The sequence below is a fragment of the Diplotaxodon limnothrissa genome, linkage group LG9 (assembly GCF_057381915.1).
Source record: "Diplotaxodon limnothrissa isolate DT_005_m linkage group LG9, D_limnothrissa_male_GT1.1, whole genome shotgun sequence".
Taxonomy (NCBI): domain Eukaryota; kingdom Metazoa; phylum Chordata; class Actinopteri; order Cichliformes; family Cichlidae; genus Diplotaxodon; species Diplotaxodon limnothrissa.
Window position 1 is genome coordinate 1866299 of NC_140604.1, and position 21200 is coordinate 1887498.

Below are 21200 nucleotides of genomic sequence, written 5' to 3' on the forward strand. Positions count from 1 at the left end.
ATCAACTCAACTCGTCGTGTTTGGAGGAGGAAGAATACTGAGTTGCATCCCAAGAACACCATACCTACTGTGAAGCATGGGGGTGGAAACATCATGCTATGGGGCTGTTTTTCTGCCAAGGGGACAGGACGACTGATCCGTGTTAAGGACAGAATGAATGGGGCCATGTATTGTGAGATTTTGAGCCAAAACCTCCTTCCATCAGTGAGAACTTTGAAGATGAAACGAGGCTGGGTCTTCCAACATGACAATGATCCAAAACACACCGCCCGGGCAACAAAGGAGTGGCTCCGTAAGAAGCATTTGAAAGTCCTGGAGTGGCCTAGCCAGTCTCCAGACCTCAACCCCATAGAAAATCTGTGGCGGGAGTTGAAAGTCATCCAGCCACGGAAATGGATTCAGCAGACCCAGCGGTCTCGACTCCCACCCTCGCCACTTTGGCCGCGATGCTGGCACGCCACGAGCAGATGTTTTTTCACGTTCGAGCAGAGATCGCGAACCTCACACAGGCCGTGGCCCGGCTAACACCGCTACCGGCCGCTCCACTGGTCGCCGCTCCTCCGTCGGAGGCGCCAGTTCCAGCAGTAAGTGTCGCGCCACCTGCTCCCTCACCTGTTCATGTTGACAGATTTCTCCCTACTCCAAGGGCTTTCACGGGAGAGATTGATAAATGTGCTGGTTTCCTCACTCAATGTGCCCTTCAGTTTCGCCAGCAACTGCAAGCCTTTTCTACTGATTGTGTGAAAATTGCTTACTGTATATTGTCCAGTTACTCCAGGACCGTGTTCTAACCTGGGCTCAAGCTGCGCTTCAGGTGGAGCCGGACATCACCTTTTCTGACTTTCTTACTAAGTTTAAAGGTGTGTTTGACAGGAAAGCCACAACTGCCACCGCCGGCCAGCGCTTGCTTGCGCTTAAACAAGGTAAACGCAGCATGGCTGATTTTTCTATTGACTTTTCTACCTTGGCTGAACAGGCAAAATGGGGGGAAGAGGCCCTTAAAAGTGCATTGCTCACTAATGTTAATGAGGAAATAAGGAATGAACTGATGCTCCGTGAACTGCCTTCCTCCCTAGATGCACTTTTGGCTTTGTGTATGCGGGTGGACAACCAGGTGCGCGCACATCTGAGCGCGCGCGGGCGTTCGGGGCATGCCCCGCTGGATTTTTGTGGGACCTCTACTGCTGCCCATGGGTCGTGTGACGCCGACACCGGGGATGGGGAAGAACCCATGCAGCTTGGGCGCTCACGGCTGTCGCCCGCGGAGCGCCAGTGCCGCCTTACCTCCGGTGAGTGCGTTTATTGCAGCCGCAAAGGACACTCTGTCTCCTCCTGCCCAACGCTGGCAAAAGGGCGCGCTCACCAGTGATCGAGAGGGTGCTGGTGGGCAATCTGTCGAGTGAAAGCCCTCTCCCCAGACTTCTCTTGCCGGCTAAACTACGTGTTCGGACTGTTTCTCACTCTCTCTCCGTTCTCATTGATTCTGGGGCCGAGCAGAACTTTATTGACACCTCACTCGCCGCCAAATTAAACATCGCCTTGGAGCCTCTGTCACGCTCCTCCTCTCCGCGTTCACGCACTATCAGGTCAGCGCCTGTTTGACATCACTCATGTTTCTGAATTCCTTTCGTTATCTCTCTCGGGCAACCACACGGAAAGGATTTTTTTTTTTCATTTAAGGCCCCTCTCACTCCGCTGGTCCTGGGTCACCCCTGGCTTGTTCTCCACAACCCGCATATTGACTGGGAGAAGGGTGCCGTACTTGGTTGGAGTGTGGCCTGCCACATGAACTGCCTCCGGGCTGCGGCTTCCCCCGTTCCGCTCCTGCCCGCGGCCTTGCCGTCGGGCGCCCCGGACCTCTCGGTGGTTCCGCGGGTTTATCACGATCTGCGGGATGTTTTTTGTAAGGATCGTGCGCGGTCCCTTCCCCCGCACCGCCTAAACGATTGTGCCATCGATCTTCTTCCTGGGGCTCCGCTGCCGTCTAGCCGCCTGTACAGCCTCTCCCGGCCGGAGAGGGATGCTATGGAGCGCTACATCGCGGAGTCGCTGGCGGCGGGGCTGCTTCGCCCCTCCTCTTCCCTCGTCGCGGCTGGGTTCTTTTTCGTGGATAAGAAGGATGGTTCGCTGCGGCCGTGTATTGACTTTCGGGGCCTTAACCGGATCACTGTTAAAAACGAGTACCCTTTGCCGTTGCTTTCCTCGGCCTTTGAACTGCTTCAGGGCATGACCATCTTTACCAAGCTGGATCTGCGCAACGCTTACCACCTGGTGCGCATCAGGGAGGGGGATGAGTGGAAGACCGCGTTCAATACGCATCGGGGCCACTTTGAGTATCTCGTGATGCCGTTTTGGCTGACTAACGTCCTCGCAGTGTTTCAGGCGATGGTTAATGATGTCCTTCGTGATTTTGTTAACCGTTGTGTGTTTGTGTACTTAGATGACATCCTGATCTTTTCTAAGACACTCGAGGAGCACAAGGTCCTTGTCCGGCAGGTCCTGCTACGCCTTCTGGAGAACCGGCTCTTTGTGAAGGGGGAGAAGCGCGACTTCCACGTGACTTCAGTGAGTTTTCTGGGCCATATTATCAAGAAGGGGGACTTGCGGACTGATCCGGAGAAAGTGCGGGCTGTGGTGGAATGGCCTACTCCTCCTGATTGCCGCCAAGGGCAACGTTTTTTGGGATTCACCAACTTTTACAGACGGTTCATTTGCGATTTCAGCAGGATCACTCTCCCTCTTACTAAACTCACCTCTCCCAAAGTTCCCTTCCAGTGGGATTCTGCCGCTCAGCGAGCCTTCGCCCTGCTCAAGGACAGGTTCACCACTGCTCCCACACTCCGGCAACTGGACCGTACACGGCAGTTCGTTGTGGAGGTGGACGCGTCGGACTCCGGGGTTGGGGCAGTTCTGTCTCAACAGACGGACGGTAAGCTGCACCCGTGTGCCTTTTATTCTTGCAGTCTCTCTCCAGCAGAGAGTAACTATGACATCGGGGACCGGGAGCTTCTGGCCGTCAAGCTGGCCCTGGAGGAGTGGAGACATTGGTTGGAGGGAGCAGCACAACCATTCATCGTCTGGATGGATCACAAGAATCTGGAGTACCTGCACTCGGCTAGACATCTCAATTCCCGGCAAGCCAGGTGGGCGCTGTTTTTCCCTCGTTTTGACTTCACTATCACCTACAGGCCAGGAACACGGAACGTAAAGCCAGACGCCCTGTCCAGGCAATTCTCCATCACTGGGGAGGACTCGGACCCTGAGCCTGTCCTCCCGGCCGCCTGCGTAATTGGAGCCATCTCCTGGGAGATCGAGAGGCTCATCCAAGAGGTGCAGGAGACTGAACAGGATCCTGGAACTGGCCCACCTGGTCGCCTCTTCGTTCCTTCAGCCGTCCGCTCTCAGGTTCTCCAGTGGGCTCACACCGCCCGCTTTTCATGCCATCCTGGGGTCCTCCGCACCTGCTCGTTCCTCCGACGCTACTTCTGGTGGCCCGCTATGGCTAGGGATGCCAAGGAGTACGTAGCAGCCTGTTCGACCTGCGCCCGGAGTAAGCTTTCGAACCGCCCTCCACCGGGTCTTCTGCAGCCTCTCCCTACACCAGCCCGACCATGGTCCCATGTTTCTTTGGACTTTGTCACGGGCCTGCCGCCCTCCGCTGGTAACACCGCCATACTTACCGTTATCGATCGTTTCTCCAAAGCTGCACACTTCGTCGCCCTCCCGAAGCTCCCCTCTGCCTTGGAGACGGCCCGGCTCCTCACCTCCCATGTGTTCCGTCTTCACGGGATCCCCGAGGACATCGTCTCGGATAGAGGGCCACAATTCACGTCCCGTGTTTGGAGGGAGTTCTGCTCCGCACTGGGGGCCAAGGTCAGTCTGTCTTCCGGTTTCCATCCACAGAGTAACGGGCAATCGGAGTGGGCCAACCAGGAGCTGGAAGCTGCCCTCCGCTGTGTCGCTTCGCACAACCAATCGACCTGGAGTGAACAGCTTCCATGGATCGAATGCGTCCACAACAGCCACACATCCTCCGCCACGGGCAAGTCTCCCTTCGAAGCGTCCCTGGGCTATCAACCGCCTTTGCTCCCGGCCATCGAAGGTGAGCACTCCGTTCCTTCAGTACAGGCTCACCTCCGCGGGTGCCGTCGTGCCTGGCGGGCGACTCGGGCTGCCCTACTCCGTACTAAGGAGCGGAACAAGACCCTCGCTGACCGTCGCCGGACACCGGCCCCCGAGTACACCATCGGTCAACAGGTATGGCTGGCTACCCGTTTTGTGCCGCTACGGACTGAGTCGAAGAAGCTGTCCCCTCAGTTTATTGGCCCCTTTCCCGTTGAAGCCATTGTGAACCCTGTGTCTGTCCGCCTCAAGCTGCCGCGCAACATGCGCATTCACAATGTCTTCCGTGTGTCTCAGGTCAAGCCGGTGCTCTCCAGCCCGTTGTGCCCTCCCTCCAGGGCGCCGCCGCCCCCCCGGCTCGTGGATGGTCAGCTGGTCTACAATATCACCCGCATCATGGACTCCCGGCGCCGGGGTCGGGGTTTTCAGTACCTGGTTGACTGGGAGGGCTACGGGATAGAGGAACGCTCCTGGGTGCCTCGAGCTGCTGTCCTGGATAGAATAGAATAGAATAGAATTCAACTTTATTGTCATTGCACATGCACAGGTACAGGGCAACGAAATGCAGTTTGCATCCATCCAGAAGTGCTTAGTGATATAGATATATTACAATATATATTAGCAATAATATAGATATGTAAGTATATTACAGAAATGGGTCTATTATGTTATAATGTACACGGTATGAAGTATGTTGTGAATATTCTATAACTATAAGTATGTACAGGCTGTAGTGAGTACAAGCTATGTACAGGATATGGACAGGATATAAATATAAAAAAACTATACAGAATATGAAATAAATAACTTTACAGGAATCTGAGATATACAGCTATACAGAAATGGGAACTATGCAAGTTGTAAACAGTTGTAGGGTTAAAAATTATCGTATGTACAGAATGATTGTTTACACAGGGCTATACAGTAGTGCAGTTAAGGTAAGTGAGGGTGTGGATAATTTCTACAGAGGCTATATAAAGTGCTAGTGGTTGTGAGTGGTGGTTCACTCCATGTTATTATTGTGTGTTTGAGGGTACAGTTGTCCATTGTGTGTGTGTGTGTATGTTCAGTCCATGAGTTAACGTGGGTCAGATGTCAGGAGGCAGAGTTCAGGAGTCTGACAGCTGTGGGGAAGAAGCTGTTCCGGTACCTGGTGGTCTTAGTCCGGAGGCTCCTGTAGCGCCTCCCAGAGGGCAGGAGGGTGAAGAGTCCATGTGATGGGTGACTGGGGTCTCTGATGATTTTCCCAGCCCTTTTCAGACACCGCTTCCTGTAGATGTCTTTTATGGCAGGAAGTGGTGCTCCGGCGATGCGCTGGGCAGTTTTCACGACCCTCTGCAACGCCTTCCGGTCCGAGGCAGAGCAGTTCCCGTACCAGACTGTTATACAGTTGGTCAGGATGCTCTCGATGGTGCAGCGATAGAAGTTCACCAGGATGTCTGAGGACAGGTGGTTCTTCCTCAGAGTCCTCAAGAAGAAGAGGCGCTGGTGAGCCTTCTTGACCAGCTTGGAGCAGTTGGTCGTCCAGGTGAGATCCTCGGAGATGTGGACTCCCAGGAACTTGAAGCTGCTCACACGCTCCACAGCCGTCCCCTTAATGTGGATGGGTGGATGTGGGTCAGCATTCCTCCTGTAGTCCACGATGAGCTCCTTGGTCTTCTCGGTGTTAAGCAGCAGGTTGTTTGTGTCGCACCACTCAGCCAGACGATCCACCTCCTCCCTGTAGGCGGCCTCATCGTTGTCACTGATGAGGCCAATCACCGTGGTGTCATCTGCAAACTTAATGATGGTGTTGGAACCATCAGCAGGTCTGCAGTCATGGGTGAAGAGGGAGTAGAGGAAAGGGCTCATCACACAGCCTTGTGGTACACCGGTGTTCATCGTGATTGTAGATGAGCAGCGGTTATCCAGCCGGACATGTTGGGGGCGGTTGGTCAGGAAGTCCAGTAACCATTTGCAGATGAGGGAACTGATGCCCAGGTCTGTCAGTTTCCTGATGAGTTGTGAGGGGTGGATTGTATTGAATGCTGAACTGAAGTCTATAAACAGCATTCTGGCGTAGGTGTTGTTGTTGTCCAGGTGTGAGAGGACAGAGTGCAGTGCGATGGAGACTGCATCCTCTGTGCTCCTGTTCTGGCGGTATGCGAATTGGTGGGGGTCCAGGGTGGGGGGGAGACAGGATTTGAAGTGTGCTAGGACCAGCTGCTCTAAGCACTTAGTGATGATGGGGGTGAGTGCTACTGGGCGGTAGTCATTGAGGCAAGATGGGTTGGAGTTTTTGGGTATCGGGACGATGGAGGTGGATTTGAAGCAGGCCGGTACCACAGCGTGGGCCAAGGACAGGTTAAATATGTCTGTCAGCACTCCTGCAAGCTCCTCAGAACACGCTCTGAGAACACGCCCGGGGATGCCATCGGGACCTGCAGCCTTGTGGACATTGATCCTGCTCAGCACCGCTCCTACATCGGTGGGGGAGAGAGTCAGAGGTTGGTGGTCTGGCGTCACGTCTGCTTTGGTTGTGGTTGTGGGGTTCCCTCGCTCAAAACGAGCATAAAAGTTGTTGAGCTCGTTGAGGAAGGAGACATCAGAGGATGCGGGGGAGGGTTTGGTGGTCCTGTAGTCTGTAATGGTCTGGAGTCCTTGCCACATGCGTCGGGGGTTGGAGTTGGAGAAGTGTTCTTCTACCTTCTTTTTGTAATGGTGTTTGGCTTAGGGCCATGCTCCGGGACTTCCACCGCAGGCATCCAGGTAAGCCTGGTGGGTCGCCGGGAGGGTCCCGTTGAGGGGGGGTAGTGTCATGGTCTCCGTGCCTGCCCGGTCGGCCCCACAAGGCTACATTTGCTGTTTCTGTTCTCTCCCTCTCTGCCTGGGCGGAGCTCACTGTGGGCTCCCGCCCTTGGCCCACACACACACCTGACAACAATCACCTGTCATCACCGGGAGCACTATTTGAGGCTGGAACACAGATCCTCTCGTCACTGGATGATTGTACTACTGACGTTAGTGTTCTCACAGCTCCTGTGGACTTGTGCTTCATAATTCGTGATTTGTGATTAGTTGGTGACTTTCCTTCTCTGCCTCAGATCTTCCCATCTTCCCCCCCCGGACCTGCGACCTCCCTGCCGTGTGAACGTGTGTGAGTGTGAGCAAAGAAGACGTGAGCGAGTGTGAGAGAGCTACCCTATGATTCCCCGGAGTTTTGGATCCCTTCACTGTACATATATTGCACTGGCACTGTAAATAAACTACACCTTGGAGACACCTAACCGCTCTGCGTTTGAGTCCCTGTAACCAGATCGTGACATATATGGATAACAATTGCACTAATGTTTATTTTGGCTCATGCTATACACTGAAGCCATCACATCATCTTCTTCAACCCTGCTACCACAAGCCCCTTACTAAAGCAACATGAAGACAACTGTAATCTTCATAAGCATGGAAGAAACTGGAGAAGCCAATTAACCACACATCCTGGCAAACTGACTGGATAATAATAAGGCACAGTCATTTATAGAAATCCTCCTTCAGCCATCATGTTTCTACACCAGTGGTCATGAAAATGATTGGAACAGATGAATTCAATGATTTGGATGGTTGAGTTTTGACTTTTGGTAATACAGTGTACATCTTGGGTTTGATGGTGATTGTAACACACCCCAAGCAAGAGGGCGGCTGACAGATTATGTCTGGTTCTGAAAAAAACAGATAAATCATGAGATGGACGACAGGTAGTGTGTTTCCTCTCTCGCTTCTGCCAGATCTTTATTTAAACACATTCATGCGTTCACAACAGGTTGCAAAAACTTCTTCCCATCTCCGTCTCACATTCCCAAAGCCCAGAACAAACTAAAATATTATAAACAAAAATCTAAACTGTCATCTCTGTTGTTTGTTACTAAGAGCTATAAATCACACTTTTTTCACACATAGTTTGATAAAGCAAACATTCCAGTACTGTACCATATACTAATGGCGTATCTGTATAGTGGAAATCTCCACATCAACATTGCAGAGCGATCAGAATTATTGTAGGTTATTACACTAACTTTAGACAATAACAATGACAACACATCAAACTGTCTCTGCGAACACATTAACTCAAATATACAGGAGCCGTGGTGTACTTTTGTTACAAGAGGGTGCCTTAAGTTTAGAAAACAACAAAGCTGACAGCTACTCCAGGATGTGGCGAGCTAAGCTAGCTCCTACTCTCGATCGTAACGCCTTTCAATGAGCAAAACAGACGAATACAGATCTCAGCAAAACAAACTGCTGGTCGGGTTTTACCCTTATTTGGCATGTAAATTATGTGGACCACATGTGTGGCCTTATTGCTTACTAACCTGAAAAAAACAGATAAATCATGAGATGGACGACAGGTAGTGTGTTTCCTCTCTCGCTTCTGCCAGATCTGAAGACAAGCAGTAGCGTCACACTAAACCATCTCACTAGGGCGGATGTGCCCCCTTGTGGCGTAACTAGGGATCACACCACATGTTGGATCTCCAACAAAAATCACAAGATTAAGACCCTTCCTTAACAAAACTACACCTAAAAGCTTATACAATATACAAAAATTAAATCACATAATGTGCCCACACATTACAGTGTGTCACATGATTTTCCAGATGTGCAATGCTTGCCAAATTTCATATGCACTAACAGAACTCCACGCCATCAAAGATACAGGCTTTTGAACTCTGCACTGACAATTTGTTGACAGTTTTTTACAAAATGGTGAACCAAACTGTTGCTCCAGCTGCTTCTTTTCTAGCCTTCCATTTTCCTTCAGTTTTGGGGGGAATTGGCACTGTATGTAAAAAGTGGATTTTTAAAAAAACTTATGATGCAAGTACATTCTATAACATATTCGATATCATATATAAGTATATATCAGTATAACAATACATTTTCAGGTTACTTAAAAAAAAATCAACATTTGGTTTTATAAAAACATTAATAATATTATTAAGTAGGGGTGGGTTTTAATAATTGATTCATCGATTAAAATCGATTCTGGCTTGGATAACGTGATATCAATTCATTAATATCCTGAATCGATTTTTTTATATAAATGTATTTTGCCCAAAATTCCACAATCTCAGGTGAAATGTCACAAAATTTTGACAACCACCAAACATTTAAAACAGTAAATGAGAGCAGGTACACGGCTTCTGCACAAAGACGTACACACAAAGCCCGGACCCGCGGATCAGAATCAGTGAGATCAGTCGCCTTTCTCACCCGACAGCTCGCTGATTCCGATGTTTCGACGTTCCGTGCTTTGTGTTTACGCCCTTTTTGCACTGATTCTAAAGCTGTTAGTTTTATCTCTCTCTAAACAATATTGACCGAACCAGCAGAAAAAGAAGATCCAAACTAAGCTTCACATAAACATCGTCATGGACTCCCTCTTACTTTTGCTGTTTTGCTTCCACCACAATAAAATCACACGTCATGCACAGCTCTCTCTCTCTCTCTCTCTCTCTGTACTTTGTTAAGGTTCACAATTGAGGAGGGAGAGTACAAACCACCCTTGGTCCAGAAGCTCTTGGTCAAACAATGATTTTTAATGAACACACGTGTGGGAAGAACACTCTGTACGCCGACAGCAAGTGATCTCCGACTTAATCAAAGCATAAACAGATATTTTATAGGATCAGGGTTTGATTTACTGACGCCCCTTCATGCGTCACAGATACATTTTATACATAGATCAGATCAACACCACAATGACTTTTAACCCAGAAGATCATCTTCTATTTTCATGGCTGGTACTTTCCGTTCTTATCTTAAAGTGAATTGTTCCTCTTTCTTGTCGAGACATAACTAATCTCTCCTCTAAATAAATCTAACTAATGTGTGTGTATGTGTCGACCTCACATGCTCTTTCTCAATTCACCTGTTGCACTTCTGACCTTTCACTAGACCAGAAGCTCACTGAGACTATGTGTATGTCTTCTACTAAATAAATGTTTTAACCAAGAACCTCTACTAAAACCTTAATATAAAATGATCTGATATATAAGTGTTTTGTAAGCATGTATTGCAATTCCTTCTATGGCTCCAAGTCACTTGCACAATAGATTGTCCGGACATCGCGCCGAACAAAGCTTCCAACCCCCAATTAATTGACCGAGCTCCAACTCTTTAATAAGCACAGATATGCATTGTGTATAAAATAGTCATAACTGCACCTGAAATACAAGGTCAACATAATAACTGTATGCATAACATCTTAAGGCCATCTTAAAGCTATCTGTTACATTGTTAAAGCCTCGTCTTAGCCTGCTGCTCAAAATAACTTCCTGCTTCTGCAAACTCTCTGCAAGCCTGTTTCCTGTCAGCCTGTGACTTTTAGCCTTTCTGAAAGACACACACTGTTCAACCCCTGAATGCAATATCCATGCTGCAGATTATATTTATTATTTAACAATAGCAGTAAAATAATTTCCCTGCTCCACACTCCCTCTCTCGACCTCTGGTGTTCCAGAGGTCGCAATACATTGTGTCCTCGCTCAGCAAATCAGACAACCTCATGTCATCTAATTGGTCCGGTAATAAACACCAGCTCCCCTTCGAGAACACTCCATGTGTAAGCTTAGGTTTTCTCGGTCCCTCTCTTGTGGTCCATGAAGCCTCGACATCTCCAGGATCCTCGCCCCTCCTGTGGTCGCCGAGATCGATCTTCTGCAAAGGAAACAAAACACCTTTTCCTGCATCTCCCTAACTTATCCTTTTTGGGACTCTGTAATCAAAAGCCTGATCCTAATTATGTTCTTAACTTATTGACTTATATTTATATATATTCTTCAACGTTACTCATCCCTTTAAAACTCTTTAAGCCCTGCTTTCACGTCCGGTTGCTCGCTCTATTTTCCTATCTGATCATCGACCTCCTGTACACAAACTGTCCACCTTTTTAACAAAAAATCATTAGAACCAGCCTATTCTACTAAAAGCTCCAAAAGAAAAACAACCACTTTAATCAATTAAGTTTAAGCATATAAGCAATTACTCCTGTATACATTTCATCATAGCTAAATGCTGCCTTGAAACAACTCCTGTGTGTTAACACTAACTTCATTTTAAAACCTCACATTTCCTATGTTATCACCTGTTTTTGGTATAGCCTTTTTATTTCATTTGCTCCTTTTAATTTAACAATACCTTCTAATTCTAATTTATCAGACTTAACCAAAATATATGCTTTCCTTCCTCTTTGGTCCTTCTTTAAGTTCAGTCAAAAAGCTAAATGAATTTGAGGCCTTTTGCCTGGAATCAATACTGTCATGTGTGTTTCTTAACTCTGTGTCTGTAAGCGTGTGCAATCCTTCAATAACTTCAATAACTCATATCAAAAAATGCAATATGTATAAAAATCATTTCTATTTATAAACTCTCCCCTTTATCCTAAAAATACCTTCTATGTAATATCTGTATGTGTAAGCTTACATTATAACCACTTCTTCTAGAAATCAAAAAAGAAATCAAACCTGTTCTACTCCTTCAACCCTCACTAATTTTCCCTCTAAGATTTATTCACAGCTTTGAAAAACCGGCATTGTATCTTCTAAACAGGATTCAGTTCTGTCATGGTCCTGGGCCATGTTGGCCCAGTATTCTTGGTTCCTTGTATTTTCGCTCCTTATTTAGGCCAGGTTTTCTGAGGTGTCCTGTTGTGGTGTTCCCTAAGTGTTTTTTCCCTTTGTGACTCTTACCCCCTTGTGCCCCTCTGTGTATTTATGAGCTCTCGTCTCTCTTTGTGTTTATTCCATGTTTCCCCCAGCCTGTTATGTCTGTGTTCTCCCCGTGCTCTCTCTCCTCCTGTCTGAACCTCTGTGTACTTCCTGTTTTACTTTGACAGTCTCTCGTCAGTATGCGTAATGTTGTGTTCACTCCTGCCCTGTCTCGTTATGTTTATCAGTGTCACCTGTGTTCCCCACCTGTGTGTAATCTCCCTGTGTTCTCTGGGTGTATTTAAGTTGTGTCTTCTGTTATGGTAGTTGCTGGTTCGTCTGTGTTGTTTCCCCTCGGTCTCCCTGCGTCTCTTGTGTATTTCCCCGGACCTCCCTGCATCCTCGTTTCTGGTTTGTGTTATTAGCTTACCCAGTTTAGGTTTCCGGTTTCTTGTTTTTCCACCAGTGCTGTTTTGTGCCCACCGTTGTAAATAAATATTCACCTGCACCAGAGCTGCCGCCTTTTGGGTCCTTTTCTACAACTCCACATGGCTTGCCCCGCAAACCGTGACAAGTTCACTTTAATCCTTTAACCTTAACTTAAAAATAACAGTTTCAGTTTTACCATATCCAAATGATCAAAAACCCAAAAGGTCCTAAAATGATCCTAAATTATTAAACAATTAAATTATTAAACCCTAAACCCCCCTTTATCTTGATACATTTCATGTGTCAAGATACTATACAAAACTTAAAAATGCTCAGTTTCCCCACTCATGATCCAATCTATGTCATAAAAATAAACTTAAAACAGAACAGTTATCAGTCATGTGTTTCTTCAATTAATGGTAACTGAGTTACATCAAAAAATATTTCCCCTTTAGCATTTGGCATTCTCCCAACAATATACTATAATCCCATAATCTAACCCCACTTAATAAAACAAAACAGAAATTTTCTCTGGTAAAAACAAATTGTTTGTCCACATTTATTCATCCACACCTTCATCCAGTCACACATTCACATGCAGTCACACCATATATTTGCTAATAGTGGAGCGTCCCGCGCCAGATTCTCCACCCTCAGCAAAATGAGCTCAGTCATTTTTTATTTTCCATAGGAAAATATTTCTTTATGCTTTTGGACTGGATTGACTCGCATAAAATCCTTTTTACAGGGACTTACGACCTGACTAGTCCCCAGGTAGCTTTCTCCTCAGCCAATTGTAATCTGGAAAGCCCCCTTATATTTGCTCTTCCCGAGAATTTTCAGCGCCGTTATTCACTGTTGCAGGCCTGCTTAAAACAGAAATGAAAAAATAGAGCTGATTGTTAGCTCACAAAACACAAAACAAAATCACCTGACAGGTTTTCTTTAAGTGCACTGTTACAAAATAATGGGCCCAATTTTAGACATGTCGATGTTTCCTAAAACTCCCTCTATTAAAAACAAAAACAACAACAACCCGAACCTAACTGACAGAATCAACCCATCACCACAACAACCTCAACAATTTTAAACACACAAAAGTTTTGCCACCACATAATTTCACCTCCTCAATACACCGAAAGTCTCATTAAAACCACACAATTTGCACACAAAAATCACCCCCTTATGCTCTGTAATATACTTACATTCAGCATAAGACCCCCTTACAACAACATATCACTAAACTATAAATTTCCTACCCAAATCTGCACTTCTCTTGTCTGCTATGCTTCCTCTTCTGAAAGTCACTTCCTCAGTCACACACATACAGGAAGCTCCTACGTCACCACTCACTCCAGCTAATGTGCATACTGAGTCATCTCTCAAAAAGCTGTAACAACAGAAACATATGTTTAAACATTACCACCTTATTAAATTATTTTATTTCTTTCTACAGTGGTCACTGGTTTTGATCACTCAGTACGAGAGAGCACTCCTAAGTCACTCTTTTAAAACTACTTTAATCACTTTTATTTACATAACTCACTCCCTTTGTCATATGGCTTCTTCTATTCCTCAATTACAAACTCAAATGTATTTTATTAAACATTCACACCATTGTATCATTCATACAAAATAGCAAGCTGTTCTTCATTGCATATGTTTGTGTTCTTAGCCAGGTTTAATCAGTGTCTATGCATTAAACTCCATGAGCTTGTCTTGTCTTTATAAGGTTAATGCATTTTCTGTTTGTGTATGTGAATTTGCATATGTTGCTTTTGCAGTGTGTCAGACTCCTGCACAATTCTCCACTCAAGCCGTCAGTTGTCTTTCCCAAATTTACTAACCCAAATTTTAAGTTCCCACCTTATTAACAGCATTCCTGCTCCTCAGCCAGAAGTTAGGGCCCACTTGTCAGGTTTATGGAGACATGGCGCTGTGAACAATTCAACCAGAAACTTGCCTTGGCATGTCCAGTCAAGTTAACCTACAGGTTTCTTCCGACCGCTGCATGGGGAGAATTGATCCAGGTCTCTTTCGCCCCTAAAGAAACACAACTGAGACATTTTCATTATTATCATAAGTACTTAAACTACCCGTTTCCCTCTCTCTGGTCAGAAATCCCAACTTATGTCATGTATATACGTGTAAGCAGGTCTTCATTGCTTTTCCTATGTATTTTGTTAATGTTCAGTGAGTGTAAGCTGCTTTCTTCATTGCCTCTATATGTTATAGTCAGGTTTAATTCATGCATCTTTTCCCTGATTTCTTAATTCAAAACTATCTCACTTCTGATTCTTTCCAGAAATAATTTCACATGTAACACTTTGTCTATGTGTGTTTTCTATTCTTGTTTACCTCTTTGTTTGTGACGGTGGACATCTCTAAACCATCATGAGTTCAGGCTTTCATTTCAATCCAATTACACCCTGTATTCTCACAGTCGAACTCGTCCGGCTTCGCCTCTCACTGGTCACTGTCCTCTTCTCTCAGTGTCCTTTTGTTGTCTTGAATTCCAGCAAACACAGTCTGTTTCTTCTCTGTTTCTCTTCAGTATTTTCCTTTTGGATCAAGTCCCAGCCTGGCAAAATACCACATTCAGTGCCTTTAAACAGTCATGTCACACTGTTCTTACCAGCCTGCTGTCCACCGTGCATGTTTCATCACGTGGTTTCTTCTTTTCTGTTGATCCTCTCAGTCATCTCTTTCAAGATTACTCCAAGCATGGCAAATCTGACAATCAATGTCCAGTGCTTTCCACAGCTCATTATCCCACTGTTCAACTGCCCCGCCTGTAATTTACAGTACATGTTGCACCGTGTGCTTTTCCATGCTGCTGCTGGTCCCGTCAGTTTGGTTTCAGTGTTAACGAGTCAGTTGCACTGTCTTTTGGCTGCTGTTAATTCTTGAAGTCCACGATGTTCTGTCGGTCTTCATCAGGAGATTAACTGTCCTTTGAGCTTCTTCTCAGGATGGGGACAAGTGCGAGGTCAAGCTGTAAAATTTTAAGCCAAAATCTGGCCTGTTTTCTCCCAATTATGCTACTCTAGTGGTTTTGGCGCCGTACTCAAAATTCCAGGTTGAGAGAAGTCCACCTTTATTTATCTGTAATCTGTGTTGACACACTAAAACATACAATTAATATCCTTTTCATTTCTTTTCTCAAAACCTCCATTCGCTTTATCTGCCTAGAGTTTAACTCATCTGTTTCTCTCTCTGGGTGCTCACTCGTCACAGTCACTTCCTTTTATGCGCATGTAACTTCCTGTCACACACACACAGCTTCTCAGAGCAGCTCAAGCTGCTTTTCTGTTTCTGCAGGCTAATCAAACTTATTTTGTATTTACAATCTACAAACCCTCTGTAATTCTACTAACTTTTGATCTAAAATGTAGCATCATTCACACAATGATTTCATAATCCTCTCACACACACACCTTTTAAATAAACTAAACTCTTATAACATCACTCATGCATCTCTTAAATTAAAAACACTTTCAAACTTTAAAACATCCTACTTTACATCACCAAAGAAATACCTCTCACACCTTTATTCATCATTCAAAACCTTCTAGTCACCGCATTCACACACTTAAACTGTGACTAGAGTTGAGGAATATAACTCAAAACACACTTTCCTAAGAGTATTTTAGACATGCTTGTCATAATCAAAAAGAGCAAGTCAAAAACAAAAAACAATTGAAACCCCTATTAATTCTCACCGCACACACAAGAAATTGAAAAAAATAAACCACACCAGCAACTAATGCTGGAGAAAAGTTACTACTGCAAGTAATGTGTTAGTCTTAAGTATGTACAGTGCACTCAATATATTTATATATCTACATTCAAACTCAGTCAATTACTATACATCCACTACGGCAACTCAAAACTTTATTTATAACCCTCTAATGAACATAAATGGCATTTGAAACACACACTCAACAATGTTTGCAGCAGTATTTGTAAAACCAACTGTGGTTTAAACAGTTCACTGCTTACTCATTTGCATTTTCACTCACACACACACCGTCTAAAAATAGCTCCAGCATTGCCTCAGACTCCTTTCACACAGAGATCTCTTATTTTATATTACAAAGACATCTTATATTTACAACCACTGTCAGATCTGTCAGCTTTAGCGCCTACACAATTTAGACAAATTTAAAATAACCGCCCAGCGGATAAACTCCCTGAGTTTTTTGCGACCAATTAACCAGTATCAAGATTTTAACTGTTTCTGGCCTCATCTCTAAAATCCCTAACTCAATTTAAAAGCGTCAACCAACCCAAACTTTGCCTGAAGCTCTATTTTTGGCATTACACAGCCAAGGCTTACCCCGAAGTTTTAGGTTAAAGTTACACGCCCGAAGTCCAACTTCTTCTGACCAAAAAAGCGCAGACTACCGTTCCAAACGGTAAGGAGACTCTAACTCCTAGCTTCATTCCAGGATGCCCTGTACCCCACAGTTAAGCCAAACTGAACTAACCCTGTTCGCCGACAGGTCAATGTCGCGCGTCCACGACAAGGAGGGAGCATAACCTCCGGGCTCTGCGCTTCCTAGCAGACTTTAACTGCCGTTCTAGAATAATTTATAATACTTTGAAACAACAATCAACACCCCAACACAAGTGTATGACTGAGGCAGATCGACCCTGATGGACAATGGGGACTCTAACCCACAAAATGACCAACCAAGGTCTGACCTAATGACCAACCGGGACTTTAACCCACAAAATGACCAAATACCCTACCAAACTACTTGAGACTCTAACTCAATTTCTTTGGGACTTCAACCCAGTATTTAAACTTTTCCTGGCAGACTCTAACTGCTCTCGCAGACTTTAACTGCTTTCATTTCTTCTTAGCAGAACTCTAACTGCTTCAACTCATGAGATTTTTCATCAAAATCAAACCAGACATCCACCAGTAACTTCAGTGAGTAGACTTAAATTTTATCATGTCCAATTTGGCACACTTTGGAAATAATTCAACAGGTAGTGCCTTACCTTTGGATAAGCCGGCTTATGCCCACTCACTTTGACCACTGGAATTCATGTCTGCCCGTCAGACCACCTCAGACCACGAATTTCTCCATCTACACCTCCAGGTTCACAATTGAGGAGGGAGAGTACAAACCACCCTTGGTCCAGAAGCTCTTGGTCAAACAATGATTTTTAATGAACACACGTGTGGGAAGAACACTCTGTACGCCGACAGCAAGTGATCTCCGACTTAATCAAAGCATAAACAGATATTTTATAGCATCAGGGTTTGATTTACTGACGCCCCTTCATGCGTCACAGATACATTTTATACATAGATCAGATCAACACCACAATGACTTTTAACCCAGAAGATCATCTTCTATTTTCATGGCTGGTACTTTCCGTTCTTATCTTAAAGTGAATTGTTCCTCTTTCTTGTCGAGACATAACTAATCTCTCCTCTAAATAAATCTAACTAATGTGTGTGTATGTGTCGACCTCACATGCTCTTTCTCAATTCACCTGTTGCACTTCTGACCTTTCACTAGACCAGAAGCTCACTGAGACTATGTGTATGTCTTCTACTAAATAAATGTTTTAACCAAGAACCTCTACTAAAACCTTAATATAAAATGATCTGATATATAAGTGTTTTGTAAGCATGTATTGCAATTCCTTCTATGGCTCCAAGTCACTTGCACAATAGATTGTCCGGACATCGCGCCGAACAAAGCTTCCAACCCCCAATTAATTGACCGAGCTCCAACTCTTTAATAAGCACAGATATGCATTGTGTATAAAATAGTCATAACTGCACCTGAAATACAAGGTCAACATAATAACTGTATGCATAACATCTTAAGGCCATCTTAAAGCTATCTGTTACATTGTTAAAGCCTCGTCTTAGCCTGCTGCTCAAAATAACTTCCTGCTTCTGCAAACTCTCTGCAAGCCTGTTTCCTGTCAGCCTGTGACTTTTAGCCTTTCTGAAAGACACACACTGTTCAACCCCTGAATGCAATATCCATGCTGCAGATTATATTTATTATTTAACAATAGCAGTAAAATAATTTCCCTGCTCCACAACTTCAAGAACAGTTTCCCGTCTATTCCCGAAATCTGTTTTCTGCATTATTCGCTTGCTTGTTACGCACAAGACTACCGTTACTTACAGCGCTGTCGCCGATGTTTTTTTTTCCTTTTACTTACTTCCGAAAAGAAAACATAATTTCTGCCGTTCAATAGGCTTCTGAACAAATTTAAACTTTTTAAAATTATACAAAATGCCAAACGCTTAGCCGTGTCTCTAATAAAACCGCTGTAACTTCAGAGGTAATGTCATAAGTTGCTTACTGGTTTTCTTTTATTTTTGATGTACTACAGAATATTTTTATAAAATCCCAGGCCAGGAAAATCACCTTCATGTTTTATCTTCAGCTACTTTGACACAAAGACATCTGCTGTGATGCTCACACCTTTGATAAAGTCTGGAAAGTGTCAGCTTCCTTTCTATAGATACAAAAATATGTAAATGTACTGATCAGAATTATAATATTTCTGACTGTCTGAGGCAAAATTTCCCAGATTCAAATCGAATTGAATCGAATCGTGGATCGAATCGATTCAGGACCTTGTGAATTGGAATCGAATCGATTCTAGAAATCAGTGACGATACCCAGCCCTATTATTAAGTGTATCATCTTATAAATCTCTGCAGTGATACCTACTAATAGCACAATATTGTATTTTCTGTGTTTTTCTCTGCATGCAGTAGGGTGTTTATCCTGCCTAATTGAAGGTTTTTAGACAAAACCTGATGTGCAAAAAGAACAGTACCAAGTGAAATCTAATACTCTTGACCTGTGTTGCCTTTGTTGAGCTGCCTTTCATCAGGTTTTTGTAGTGACCCTTGGCTCTGTTCTCCTTAGTTTGAGGAAATATTTGGCCAACAGGATCTGTTTTCTCCGGAGCCATACCTACTTACAAGCACCCAAACATTGCAACAGCAGGATGTTATCCTAGATTTGGACTGATTTAGCTAAATGTTTGCCCAGCTACAAATCATGTTGGGTGGTGCCAAGTGGCATTCAGACAGATGATACCCTTGGGCTGGAACAATGAAAGTGGTGAGGAATGAGAGGATCTGCTCAATTCATGGAAGAATGGATGAGGGGGATGGCCATGAAGAGCAATACAGAGGTCAATGAAGCTTCTCACAGGCTGGACGTTTTCTGGCTAGCCCCATACATGCTCTCACGAGGCAGCCTTCAGACTGTCTTCCAAAAAGCCTCAAACTCATCACTGAGCAATCCCACTGTGACAAGGACAACGTGGTTCAGTCACCTGTGCTAAACATAGCCAGAATCATGCCAAAGTAGCAATCTAGAACTGTTAGTTCCACTGTTGACCGCCACAATTTCTTCAGTACAACCACAGATTAATTTGAATTTTAACTTCATAAAAACCCGATCCCCTAATCCTCACAATATTTAACAAGCTGTCTTTCCCTGTAAAGATTACAATACTTGAAATGTCATTTATTCCACAAAAATAAAGACTGGAGACTGTTAAGGTTCAAAATTGAGGAAGGAGAGTACAAACCAGCCTTGGTCCAGAAGGTCTTTGGTCAAACAATGATTTTAATGAATACACGCGTGGGAAGACACTCTGTACGCAGACAGCCAGTAGTCCTCGACTTAATCAAAGCATGAACAGATATTTTATAGCATCAGGGTTTGTTTACTGACGCCCCTTCATGCGTCACCGGTACATTTTATACATAGATCAGATCAACATCATCATGACTTTTCACCCAGAAAATCATCTTCTATTTTCCTGGCTTGGTACTTTCCGTTCTTGTCTCAAAGTGAATTGTTCCTCTTTCTTGTCTAGACATAACTAATCTCTCCTCTAAATAAGTCTGACTAATGTGTGTGTATGTGTTGACCTCACATGCTCTTTGTGTCACCTCTTAACTGTCTGTGTCTCGTCCTCAAATGCTCTTTCTCAATTCACCTGTTGCACTTCTGACCTTTTACCAGACCAGAAGCTCACTGAGACTATGTGTATGTCTTCTACTAAATAAATGTTTTAACCAAGAACCTCTACTAAAACCTTAATATAAAATGATCTGATATATAAGTGTTTTGTAAGCATGTATTGCAATTCCTTCTATGGCTCCAAGTCACTTGCACAATAGATTGTCCGAACATTGCGCCGAACAAAGCTTCCGACCCCCAATTAATTGACCGAGCTCCAACTCTTTAATAAGCACAGATATGCATTGTGTATAAAATAGTCATAACTGCTTAAGGCCTTCTTAAAGCTATCTGTTACATTGTTAAAGCCTCGTCTTAGCCTGCGGCTCAAAATAACTATCTGCTTTCACTTCTGCATACAACTTCCTGTCAGCCTGCAACTCAGTCTTTCTGAAAGAGACACTGTTTAACCCCTGAATGCAATATAAACTCCAGATTATATTATTAATGCAATGGTAATGATGACAATTATTTAACAATAGCAGTAAAATAATTTCCCTGCTCCACACTCCCTCTCTCGACCTCTGGAACACCAGAGGTCGCAATACATTGTGTCCTCGCTCAGCAAATCAGACAACCTCATGTCATCCAATTGGTCCGGTAATAAACACCAGCTCCCCTTCGAGAACACTCCATGTGTAAGCTTAGGTTTTCTTGGTCCCTCTCTCGCGATCGTCGAGATCTTCTGCAAAGGAAACAAAACACCTTTTCCTGCACCTCCCTAACTTATCCTATTTGGGACTCTTTAATCAAATGCATGATCCTAATTATCTTCTTAACTTAGTGACTTGTATTTATATATTCTTCAACGTTCCTCATCACTTTGAAATTCTTTAAGCCCTGCTTTTACGTCCGGTTGCTCGCTCTATTTTCCCTTATCTGATCATCAACATCCTGTGCACAAATTGTCGCTGCTGCAAGTTCCTCTACTCTAAAAGAA